The sequence below is a fragment of the Vanessa atalanta genome, chromosome W, assembly GCF_905147765.1.
Source record: "Vanessa atalanta chromosome W, ilVanAtal1.2, whole genome shotgun sequence".
NCBI classification, from domain to species: domain Eukaryota; kingdom Metazoa; phylum Arthropoda; class Insecta; order Lepidoptera; family Nymphalidae; genus Vanessa; species Vanessa atalanta.
In genome coordinates this window covers 7,602,839-7,615,666 of record NC_061901.1, presented here as the reverse complement: position 1 = coordinate 7,615,666, position 12,828 = coordinate 7,602,839, and positions in this window count along the sequence as shown.

The window sequence follows — 12,828 nt, the reverse complement described above, 5'->3', positions numbered from 1 at the left end:
CAATCAATAAGAAAGTGTAATACTTCTATATTGAATAAAGGAATTTGAGTTTGAGTTTGAGTTTGAGTTTTTGGGACCAGGTTATAAATTGCACGAATAGCCCTCTTCTGCAGTACAAAAATAGTATTAATGTCAGCTGCATTACCCCAGAGTAGGATGCCATACGACATTATACTATGGAAATAACTGAAGTACACAAGGCGTGCCGTATCCACATCAGTCAAAAGTCTAATTTTTTTTACCGCATAGGCTGCAGAGTTAAGTCTATTCGCCAATTTATTTATATGGGGGCCCCATTGGAGCTTAGAGTCTATTGTCATACCAAGGAACTCTGTTGATTCTAAAACATCCAATGCTTCCCCGTTTAAACGTACACTCGTTTTGACACATCTTACATTGGGAGTAGTGAATTTAATACATTTAGTCTTTTTACTATTTAACATTAAATTATTAACAGTAAACCAATTTACTATTTCAGAGAGAGTATTGTTCACATCGTCATATATTGAAAGACGTCTTTTTATTTTAAAAATTAAAGAAGTATCATCAGCAAACAATACTATCTCGAGTTTATCACCTAGGAGATGTGGCAGGTCATTTATATAAACAAGGAAGAGAAATGGTCCAAGAATTGATCCTTGAGGGACCCCCACAGTAACTGGAGACCCGGGAGATCTCTTTCCATTTACATCAACCCTCTGAATGCGATTGCTCAGATACGAAATCAGAAGACTGAGTGCAGTGTCCCTAATTCCATAATGACGTAGCTTCCTGACCAAAGTTTCGTGTTGCACACAATCAAAGGCCTTAGATAAATCACAAAATATCCCTAAGGCATCCTGTGACTCCTCCCAGGCCCTGTAAATATTTTTAACGAGCTCAACACCAGCGTCAGTTGTCGAGCGACCCCTTGTAAATCCAAATTGTTTCTTGTGTAGCAACTTGTTATTGTTAAAATGTACTAGCATTTGATTTAATAATAACTTTTCAAAGATCTTGCTAAGAGTTGGTAGAACAGAGATGGGCCTATAGTTGTTGGGGTCTGATGTACTACCTGACTTAAATATTGGTAATACTCTACTATGTTTCATGAGGTCAGGAAACACGCCACTAAGGACACATTTATTAAATATAGTGACAAGGTAGGGTGCGATTACATCAATTATTGAATTGACTACCTTGACAGAGATCCCCCACAGATCGGCCGTTTTCTTAATATCTAGTGATCTGAAGGAACTTATTACATCACTTACACTTACTGTATTAAATTTAAAGCTAATATTACATTCTACCACATGGTTTTTTAATAATGATTCAGCAACAGTAGGAGAGGAATTTAATGAGTTAGTTGTCGAAAATGAAATGTCAGCAAAAAAATTTTCAAAAACAGTTGCAACATCCCGACCTGAGGAAAATAAATTGTTGTCAATAGATAAGCTAAAGTCGGAGATGTTATTTTTGACTCTTCCAGTTTCACAATTAATAATTTTCCATGTCATTTTAATTTTATCAGATGCCTCAATAATTCTTTTTTTTATATGCAATGATTTAGCTGTATGACATACACGTTTGAATAGTTTAGAGTAGGCACTAACATAACTGATAAATGAAGAAGACCGGTTGTATGATCTTTCACTATAAAGTTCATACAACCTCTGCCTACTCTTGTGAATTCCGACAGTCGCCCAATCATTAAATTTAAGAAAATTCCTAGAATAGACTGTCTTGGAAGTAAATATGGCATTAAATTCTGTTTTAATTAATTTAAAAAAATTGTTATAAAGCTCATTAGAATTATCATTTAATTGTAAATATGAGAGCTTTGCCATGATATTACTTCTGAACTTCTCAATTCGATACAAATTGATTGGAACAAATGTCTATATTAAATCCTTAGCATTATTATTTATTTGCGAATTAAATGAAGCCAACTGTCCACAATGATCAGAACTTAACATATTTATAATACATTTATGATTAGGTACACAGTTGGTAAATATGTTGTCAATACATGTTCCAGTGGATTCAGTGATTCTAGTTGGCTCTAAGAATAAGTTAATGAGGTTATATGAATATAATAATGATCTGAATCTAATACTTGTGCTATAGTTTTCTAATAAATTTATGTTGAAGTCACCACAAATAAAAATATATTTACTTGATCCAGATAATTTCAATAATGCACTTTCCAATATTTTCTCAAATGCTTCATATAACCCGCTAGGAGGTCTGTATACGCATACAACAATGACATGCTCAAGCTCTGCACAGGCTATTTCAATAGTCTGCTCAATAGAAAGGCTCACAACATCCTTAGGTTCTTTAAATTTTAGATTTTTGTTAATAAGTATTAATGAGCCACCACGTATAGCTTTTTTTCTATTGAACATACTAGCCATCTGGTGACCACTGAAGTTAAACATAAACTGATAATTTACAAGCCAATGTTCTGTTATACATAAAATATCAATGGCATTACTGTTTATGAATAACTCAATTTCTAAATCTTTTCCTGTCATTCCTTGAATGTTTTGGTGCACCAGGTTTACAAGTTTACTATTATTATTGTTTTGATTATTTCTAATTTTAAGATTTAGGAATTTATCCAAGGTTAAATTACTATTAGGTAAATTAATATTAGTATTAATAATACTTGAGCCAGAGACTACCTCTTTTGTCTTAAAATTCAATTTAAATTACTTTTATCAGTGTTAATATAAATTAAATTGTTATTTTTATTATGCATATGATCCTTGGTAACATTAGGCATAAAATAATTATTGATATTGTAAGCAATTAGGTTACCAATTTGTCTTCTCGATTTTATTGGTAGGTACATAGTACCCTCTGTCAACTTAAATCTATATATGAATTTATTAATGTCAAATAACATAAAATCATTGCTACAATGTCGGGTCAAATTGTATAAAGATACATTTAAGTCATAAATATGTAAATTCTGTGCATCTGTCAAGGTATGTGAATATGGAAATGTACTAATTATAAATTTGCATTTCTTTTGATTTTGAATTTCACATAATAATTTTACATCCTTAATTAGATTATTTTTGTTCAGAGACAAGCTGTCTCCATGCATTAATACAACTATATTATTGGAATCCAGATGCATAGAACTTATCTTATTTATTTGATACTGATAGGTTGCCCCGGGTGAGCATGTATTGACTACATTTTTTATCTCATTTTTTAGTATTGAGCCAAAGCCCTGACCTAACTTGTCAGATACTACTATAACATTTTTATTTATATTTATTTTTAACCCCAGTTTATTGTGGTTGTGGAACCCTGGTGAACATTGACTCAACTTGAGAGGTTGGGACACTGTGTTAATATTAGTGTTAGCAGAGGCCAACTCATCTTCTTGAGTATGCAAACAGTTACACATGGATTCCTTTGATAAGGATTCAAATTTTTCCAAGTTCGAGGTGCATAGCTCAAGAAGATTGTTGGCTGCATGTATATGTTCCTCTATCTGTTTTTGAGCCAATTCATATTTTTTATTTACAAATTCTAACGATCTCTGGAGGCTAGAAATTTCTAGTTGCAGATGTTCAATGTTATTGTCATATATCAATTTATTATTTTGCAACTTATAATTACATGATTTTACTTTATTAATTAAATGTGACCGGTATTTTCTCATTTTGTATACATATTGATATTTATAAGTATTACTAATTATTTTTTTTGTTTTTTTAATGAATTTATTTAATTTTATGTATTTTTTTATCTTTTTATGTGAATTCATATAGGTATGATTAGCTTCAGACTCCTGCAAGATGGTATTGGAGTCAGAGGCATGTGTAACTAACTCATGATATTCCTTTAATGCCAAAGTTCAATAGTAATCATTTTCAAAAATTGTATATGTATGATGTAGATGTAAAATATGATGGATTGATTGGTAACGATCTCTTAAAACAGTTAGGAGTAGTTATCGACTTAAAAAATAAAATATTGAAAACAAATTCATCAAGGATTCCTATAATATATAATGACAAAGAATATATTCTTGAACTTCCACCGCGTTCTGAATTGTCCTTACCAACAAATCAGCATTCCGGTGATGCAATAATTAATTTTACTGAATTTTGTAAGGGCGTGAGAATGCCAAGTGCGATAGTAAAATGTGTGAATGGATATGCAAAAACAGTTATTCAAAATACATTAATCGAATTATTTATTTATTTATTTAACACTTTTTTGTACACCACAAGCACAATTACAAACGATTACAAAATATACAAACTAATAAACTAATGGTGAAACAAAAGGCGAATCTATGACATTGACTATTAAATCCCCATTCGAGGTATCAAAGTATGAAAATATCGAGTGCAAGGTCAATTGTATGAAAAATGAAAGAGAATTCGGAGAAAATCAATTACTATTAAAAAATCTAAATAAGTTAAGGTTTGTCACATGAACGAAGAAGAGAAAAATAAAATATTTTCTCTTTGTAAAGAATATAAAGATATTTTCTATTGCGACCAATTACCTTTGACATTTACGAATGACGTTAAACATTTTATTAAAACGCGCAATGAGGATCTTATATATATTAAGCCCTATAGACAAACCCCTATACAAACGGAAGAGATCAAAAGACAGGTAGAGACTCTTTTAGATAATAACGTAATTCAGGAATCTTACTCGCCATGGAGTGCACACGTTCGTCTTGTTCCCAAGAAAATGGATGCCTCTGGGGAATTAAAATATAGAATGGTTGTAGATTACCGACGACTGAATGAAATAACTATTGACGACAAATACCCTCTTCCGAATATTACAGACTTATTTGATAAGTTAGGTAAAAGCGTGTATTTTTCTACGATAGACTTAGCTAGCGGATATCACCAAATAGAGATTACGGTTAGAGACATTTATTTTCTCAAAAGGTTTACATCTAAATCACTTACAGAGAAAATTACAAAACAATTAGTATAAAAATTAAGTCGAATAGGCGTACATAATAGGAGTATTACAATAACCCAATAATATCAGTACAGTGCTAAACAATACAAGGATATTTTGAGATGTAAATGTAGAGTAGTCTACAAAAATATATATATATATATATAAATATATATGTAGTGCGTAAACAAAATAATGATAAGTAAGGAAGGTGACAATTAAATCTATCTGATGGTTTTAAATTGGTGGTATTATTAGCAAAAAGCTAATAATTAAATTAAAAAAAAAAAACTACTCCAAATAAAAAGATTTCTTATTTATAATCAATTTAACAATTAAACTTAAATAATAATAAAAACAAAATTATTAAATCTCTCATTAGAATATCTTTAAACCAACAAACAAAACTTTTACTGAAATGTTCTAGCAATTATATTGTAATAAACACAAAAATATAGATCAAAGATTAGGATTACAAAAAAAAAGGGTCTCGTCAACGTCTTTACGTTCCGAGTGCTCAAGAAAAAGTGTCCGTCCCCCCCTTTGTCATGCTCTTTTATAGCTTTATAACAGTAGGACACGTGACCACAGCACCGGTGATATTTTTGTCGCTAACACGGCCTATCCTGACGACGGCGCGCCCTCGCCCGTTTGATATGGCACATCGTTTGGTGGATCTGGCATTTGATCTACGAACTCCTCAATCTCAGCTAAAACAAACAAAAACATCGTTATGCTATGAAAATTTTTCAATAAACAAACATATTGCAATCAAATGTTAGCAAAGCCCTCAGGATGCAACGAGACAGAGGCCTCAGCATGTCTACCCAGAGCAGAGCCCTCAGGGTGCACTTTACCATAAAACTAATAATTGTAATCTCTAAGCAGAGCCCTCAGGATGCTTAAAAGATAGAGGTCTCAACATGTCTTTGAATGCTTACTTTCGAAGAATGATGTACAAGTATCAGGGGTCCATTCTCCATGCCACATAATCATGTATTCAGCTGCAGCTTGCGTGGTTTTACCATACGAGCCGGCTAGCAATTTCAACTCATACCTCCCATGAGACTTTTTCCACTTTATATGGACCCCGCATGCCACCATCCAGTTTGCCTGTCAATTGACTGGTCTTCAACACAAATACAGTGTCACCGATCTTAAATGTACGAGGCGCAACTCGAGTCTTGTTTGTGCGGTAATCCTGGAGGATTCTATTACTTTCCAGAGATTCACTGGCTTGTTGTCGGGCCAATTCACGCAACGACTCACGATTAGGGCTTGTCCCTTCAAGCGCTATGTCTCGCACAATAGAACGTAGCACTGGTGTTGTGGCCTCGGTACCTATTAACAGATTTAAAGGAGAGCATTTAGTTGATTTTTGTATTGAAATATTTAATGTAAGTTGTAATCTCCATAAAACATCGGACCATTTTTCTTGTTTAAAATTACTTTCTATTCTAATCATATTCAAAATGGTTCTAAAATAGCGTTCTACTTGTCCATTACTTTGGTGCATTTCAGGTGTAATCAAATACAAATCACTACCCATTTCCGAGACCCATTTAACAAATACAGTATGTTCATACATTCTGCCTCTATCAGCTACAATTAATTTAGGTGATCCAAATAATGACATGGCATTTTGAAAAACTCTTTTAAGTTCATTACAATCTTGTTTAGCAATTAGGTACAAAAGGCAATATTTTGTAAACGCATCTATAATAATAATAACAAACTTATAGCCATTCGAAACTGGCAATGGCCCTAAAACGTCACTATGCAATGTTTCAAACGGTACATTGGGCTTACTCCACGATTCGATTGGCTGTAAGGGTTGTCTAGCACATTTTTTATAAGATAAACATACAATACAATGTCTAATATACTTTTGAACAAAAGATCTCAACCCTGGGAACCAAAAATGTTTTAAGATTAAATCGACAGTTTTATCAACACCGATATGCTGATGTTCATCGTGAAATATACGTAATAAACTAAGACGATGTCCTTTTGGTATATAACAAAGTAATTTTGCATCTTTACCCACAGAATTATACTTATAGTAAAGCAAATCATTGTGTTTTACATAACGAGATGAATCAAGTTCCCCATCATTCAATTTTTGTAAAAGAGTCTGAGTCTCTTCATCAGCAGCCTGTGCTATTTGAGCCCAATTTCGAGGTCTTTGTATTTCACAAATGTTTACCGGGTTGCGACTGAAATAGTCAGCATGTGCTAATGCTACTCCCTTACGATACTCTAATTCAAAATCGAAATCTTGAAGATAGATCCACCATCGAGCTATTCTCGGTAATAGATCTTTCTTTCGTTGAGTGTGTTTCAAGGCATTACAATCTGTTACTACTTTGAAGTGAATACCTATAAGGTAATGCCTAAAGTGTTGCAATGCCTTGACCACTGCCAATGTTTCCAACTCATATGAATGGTAGCGTGACTCTGCACCAAGTGTAACTTTGCTAAAATATGCAACAACAGTCTTGCGATCATCCATATGAGTCTGAAGCAAGACAGCCCCGTACCCTAACGCGGATGCATCGGTATGAACTTCTGTTGACAAAGAAGGATCGAAAATATGTCTTGTCGAGCATTCTCTTGATCGTTACCCCATTCGAACTTTACCCCCTTGCGTAAAAGTTGAGATAAACAAGCAGTTTTTATTGAATACCCAGGAATATACCGTCTATAATACCCTGCTAGTCCCAGAAATTGCCTAACCTGTTTAACGTTAGTTGGAACTGGGGAACGAATCAAAGCTTCAACTTTATAAGCGCTCGGTCTAACCTGACCATTTCCAATCGTTCTCCCTAAATATTCAACTTCATTTGTGAGAAACGAACATTTCTTTAAATTGAGCGAAAACCCAGCAGAAGTTAAAACTTTTAAAACATCCCGTAAAGTGTCGAAACCCTCATTGATAGTTAAACTAGGTATAAGTACGTCATCAATGTATACTAAGACGCGATTTTGTTCAATAAAAGGTCGTAATGTATTTGAGATAATGCGTTGGAAAATAACTGGAGCGTTAGCCAAACCGTACGGCATTTTTAAATACTCGTAGTGTCCATCTGGGGTAACAAATCCCGTCAAATGAATACACTCACTACTCATTGGTATTTGATGGAACCCAGTGGCCATGTCAAGGCTTGTAAAAAATTTACTTTTACCTAGTCTGTCTATGTGATCGTCAATAAGTGGTAGAGGGTAGCGATCTTTTACAGTTATTGCATTCAATGCCCTAAAGTCAACACACATTCTGTCTGTGCCGTCTTTCTTTTTAACCAAAAGGATTGGACTAGAGTATGCTGATTCTGATTCTCTTATAATATACCTTTAGATAAAAGTTCCTTAATAATTTGTCTAACATGCAATTTTTCTTCGTGAGAGAGTCTGGGGAATTATTAGATAAACGTAGAAACATAGATCCAGTTTTGACCGTACTCGTGGCGGTGCCAGTAATAAAATGTTCCGCGAATTCATTAACAATTGAAAAAAGACGATCTTTATCAGTGCCAACCAAAGGTGTTTTTATGATATTGTCAGATGTTGTTGTTTCAATATTAAATACATTTTGTACACGTGTCAAACATTGTCTGCCTTTCGATCGCGTGTAAATAACCCCATCCCTGTTTAAAACGTCGGTACCTATTATTATAGGCGTATTCATGTAACAATAATAGCGTATTCATGTAACAGCAATAATATGAAAATCGATTTCTAAAGTAATTTCTGGAAATTCTACAGTCAACACGGTCGAAAAGCATGACTCTACTTCTTGACTTCCAATACCGCGTAAAATACGAAAACAAGGCGTCTTGTGACTTTTAAAATGTTTTATGATAGATTCCGATATTAAAGAAATTTTAGACCCACTATCTATTAAAATATCAACAGGAACGCCTTGTATAACGGCCGCGCAAATATCATTTTTCCTTCTATTATCATTGTTTTGTTATTACTTTTACATGTTATCTATCAAAACTCTGTGTTGCTACTTCTATTAACTAATATTAAGTTTGCATAATTCAATGGAAAACAGTAATTGGCTCTATTCTCTGTATACTGTATTTTATGTTTATATTTTTTATAATATGCTGTTGTTTTCCTGAAATAAATAAATAAATAAATTATCAACAACTTCACGACAAAAGTTTACATTAAGGTTTACCCTGAGCTTTGTTGTTTTGTACACGTTGTTTTGTAAAACAATCCTCAACTTTATGGCCTATCTTTTTACAGAAAGTGCAAAGATCTATTTTATTTTGCATGTTATTTGTATTATTGGGGGTAGTAGATGGAAGGTTACGCACATTCCCATTATTGTTATTTGATTTAAAACGTTTCGAACATTTATTTTGCTTATGACCAAAACCACCACAAAGAAAACATTTACTTTTTGTATCACTATATTCCCTCTTACGCGTATTAACGTAATTAGCTTTATAATCAGACATTTCGCGATGCCCTCGAATAATCTTATGTTGTATCGGCTCTCTTAAATTCAACATGGCTTGTCTTTGACTCGGTGTCTGGTCTGAGTAAATTTTGATGTTTGGACCAATAAGGTTAAATTTGCTTTTAAGTATAGTTTTTGATGTTTCTGAGGATGAAAAGCATACCTTAAGCGGGCGTGTCTTCTTTCCATCGTATTTACCTAGACGTAATATTTTTGTAGGTTCTGAACAATCAGTGTTAATGGTAAGTAACAATTTCTTTACTTCTGATCTGTCCAATTCTCTTTTCTTCTCTATGCTATTCATATGTACTTCTGGTATACCCATTATTATAATGTTTTTGCTACGTTATATGCGTTCATGTACTTCAAACACCATATTATTACAATTTAAACTATTTAGTTGTTGCAAAGAAGCTGTCTTTAATTGATTACATTGGAGCATATGAAGACCAGTTTCAAGAGCCTTAACTTTTTTTTCATGAACGTTTACACTGCTTTTGAGATCTTCAATCTGTATTTTGAAGTTATTATTCTCAGCTTTTAATTGGTCCACTGTATTCTTGATGTCGCTTATCTGTTCTTTTATTAAAAAAATGTCTTTCCTTATCATACTAGTATTCTCAGCCTGAGATCTTCCAAAGTCCTTGAGTAACGCTAATATTTCTCTCTTAAGTTCTTTAAATTGGATGTCGAAGTTATCATCTGGTACTAGACGCTTGCGGATAGATATATTTTGAATATCGAAATCAGTAGTGTCAAGATTAGACAAATCAGGTTGGGAGCTATTATTGCCTCCTTGTGTATTCATGTTTAATAATTAATTGGTTAATAATCTGAACCAAAAAGACAAAAATACTGTATCCGCTCCGCTTGTCGCTTCGCTCGGTTACCCTGTGCGTAAGCCTTAACTGAGTACCACCGTGCACAGCGCGCGCGACAGCGCGTCGACTTGATGTTATTCCCTTTCGCTCTTGCACTTATCGTAGATTGTCAGGAAAACCATGCGTTGAACATAAAACTTTACACTGATTACTATTAGGTTAAAATTAGAAAAGCACGTAATTTTTAAAATATATTTTTTAGTAGTTTTAAGTGAGACACGTCCGATTACTGCACCTCATTGAACAACATTCATCGAGATTAACGAATCTGACAGACAAAAAACCGCTTTTAGTACTCAATCAGTACATTTTGAGATCTTAAGAATGCCATTTGGTTTAAAAACCGTCCCAACGACGTTTTAAAGGGCGATGGATAACGTTCTCAAAGGTTTACAGGGTGTACATTGCATGGTATATCTTGACGATATAATTATATTTTCAGCTAGCTTAGAAGAACATATTAAAAGCCTTAGAATAGTTTTTGACAGATTACGTACTACAAATTTAAAAGTAGAACTTGATAAATCAGAATTCCTACGAAAAGAAGTCCTTTACTTAGGACATACATAAAGATAAATTCTTAAGTAAGGGTCGAAACCTTCAGAATCCAGATGCCTCTGACGGTTTCGAACTTAAGGGGGGAGGAGTTATGTTAGCTCAAAGTATGAAGACAATAGAAGTGAATGCTTAATCAGCAGAATGTAAGTCATTGTGTCTTTCTATGCTTTGGGATCATATGTCTTGGGAAACGATTTTGTAAAAAGGGAACAACATTCGACTAGAGCATAAACCTCTGTTCGGTCGTGTCAATTTTAATTATAATTAAATATTTTAAAACTCAAATATTATATCTTTTTAAAAAAGTCTGTCTTGCTCCCGTAAACTTGTCTATCTACTAATAATTTATACACAAAAAGTAGTGATATCCCATCAAAAACATAAATGTAAAAATGAGAGCCAAGTCCAATATTATGATATATACCTTGGTTGTTGACTTTGTTAGATTTTTTTTTATAAGAGAGAGAGCCTTAATACATTATGTCAGGATATTTTTAAGATAATTTCTATTTCCTTATTATTTTATTATATTTTAAGGTTATAAGACAATAATAGATTATATACGAAACACAAATATTTATTTAGCCATTATAATAACTGTAGTAATCGTAATTAACAATCTATTTTAAAGTTAAACTACCACCGGTTCGGAATGTAGATTCTACCGAGAAGAACCAGCAAGAAACTCAGTAGTTACTCTTTTTCAATATCCAAAAAAACAATCATGTTAGTTAAATACAATTATTCTAACTTTGTATGTATAATACTAACTTTGTATATTGATAATTACAAAAAGACACTTCATATATTAATTACGTAGGGCTGCCGTTGAGGATGCAGAATGAAACCGAACGAATTTAACTTATACGTTTATTTAAGTAACAAAATTTAACAATTAATTATTTCTAATTTATAATACGTGACAGTCTGTTCGATGTCAGAACAAAAAGTAAAGATCTGTAGTCTGAATTACATATTTATAACGAAATCGGTGAATCACTGAATGGTCCCCACGGTATGGTAATTCTTGGTAGCGCTCGATGTTCGGGAGGTCTTGCGAAACAAAGCAGCGACGCTGGCAACAGGTGGTAGCTTCAAGGAATGCATGGTGTGATTATTTCTCACGGTATGGTAATTCTTGGTAGCGCTCGATGTTCGGGAGGTCTTGCGATTATTTCTTAACAACTCCCTCCGCAGGATCAGCAGCTATTTGGAGACTTTTGTCGAAAATAGTGCTGATAGAGACATAGGATCTCTGGGGCTGTCCTGGACTTCTTGTGTTCTGGTTGCCTCATTTTCCTTCTGGTTGGTATTTTTTGAATGCATACATTTGCGACGAATGAGGACGATGCTAATAGTGAGTACTGATGCACCGATGAGTAGGTAGACAGGTATAGTCGTGTGATTGAGCGTGTCTAAGTTCGACAATTCCAAAGTCACTGGTTCTTGAGAGGCAATCCTGGTATTGGTTGAATGTAAGTGAGTCAAATCTATACTGTTCAATTTCAAGATGTTCTTCGCTGTCGCTTTGTATGGATCTTCATTACTATATTCTATATTCAACATTTTCAAAACTTGTCCTTTTACTTGATCATGGTGGTTAGTGATGGTGAAGATGGACGTTTGTAGAGCACACCCTTTCGGTATTTCAGCTAGATAGCTTCCGAGAAGGTTTTTGTATTGATCTTGAGAACAGGTTAAATGAACTTTCGTTAAGTTGGGAAAGCTCAGAAGATAGTGACAATCATCCAATTATTTCATGGCTTGAGAAGATAAGATTACTGGAGTAACCCGACAGGTTTCATGGATATTTTGCTGGAGTATAAGATGTTGAATGCAGCTCGTTTGCTCTCCATAGTGTCGGTTTAAGTTGTCCTCGCAAAGATGACCGTGACTGTACTTCGGACATTCTGTCTCTATATATTATTATTAAGCATTATTATTAAGCAGCTAGACAGTAATCTTCAGCAGTGCTGTGTA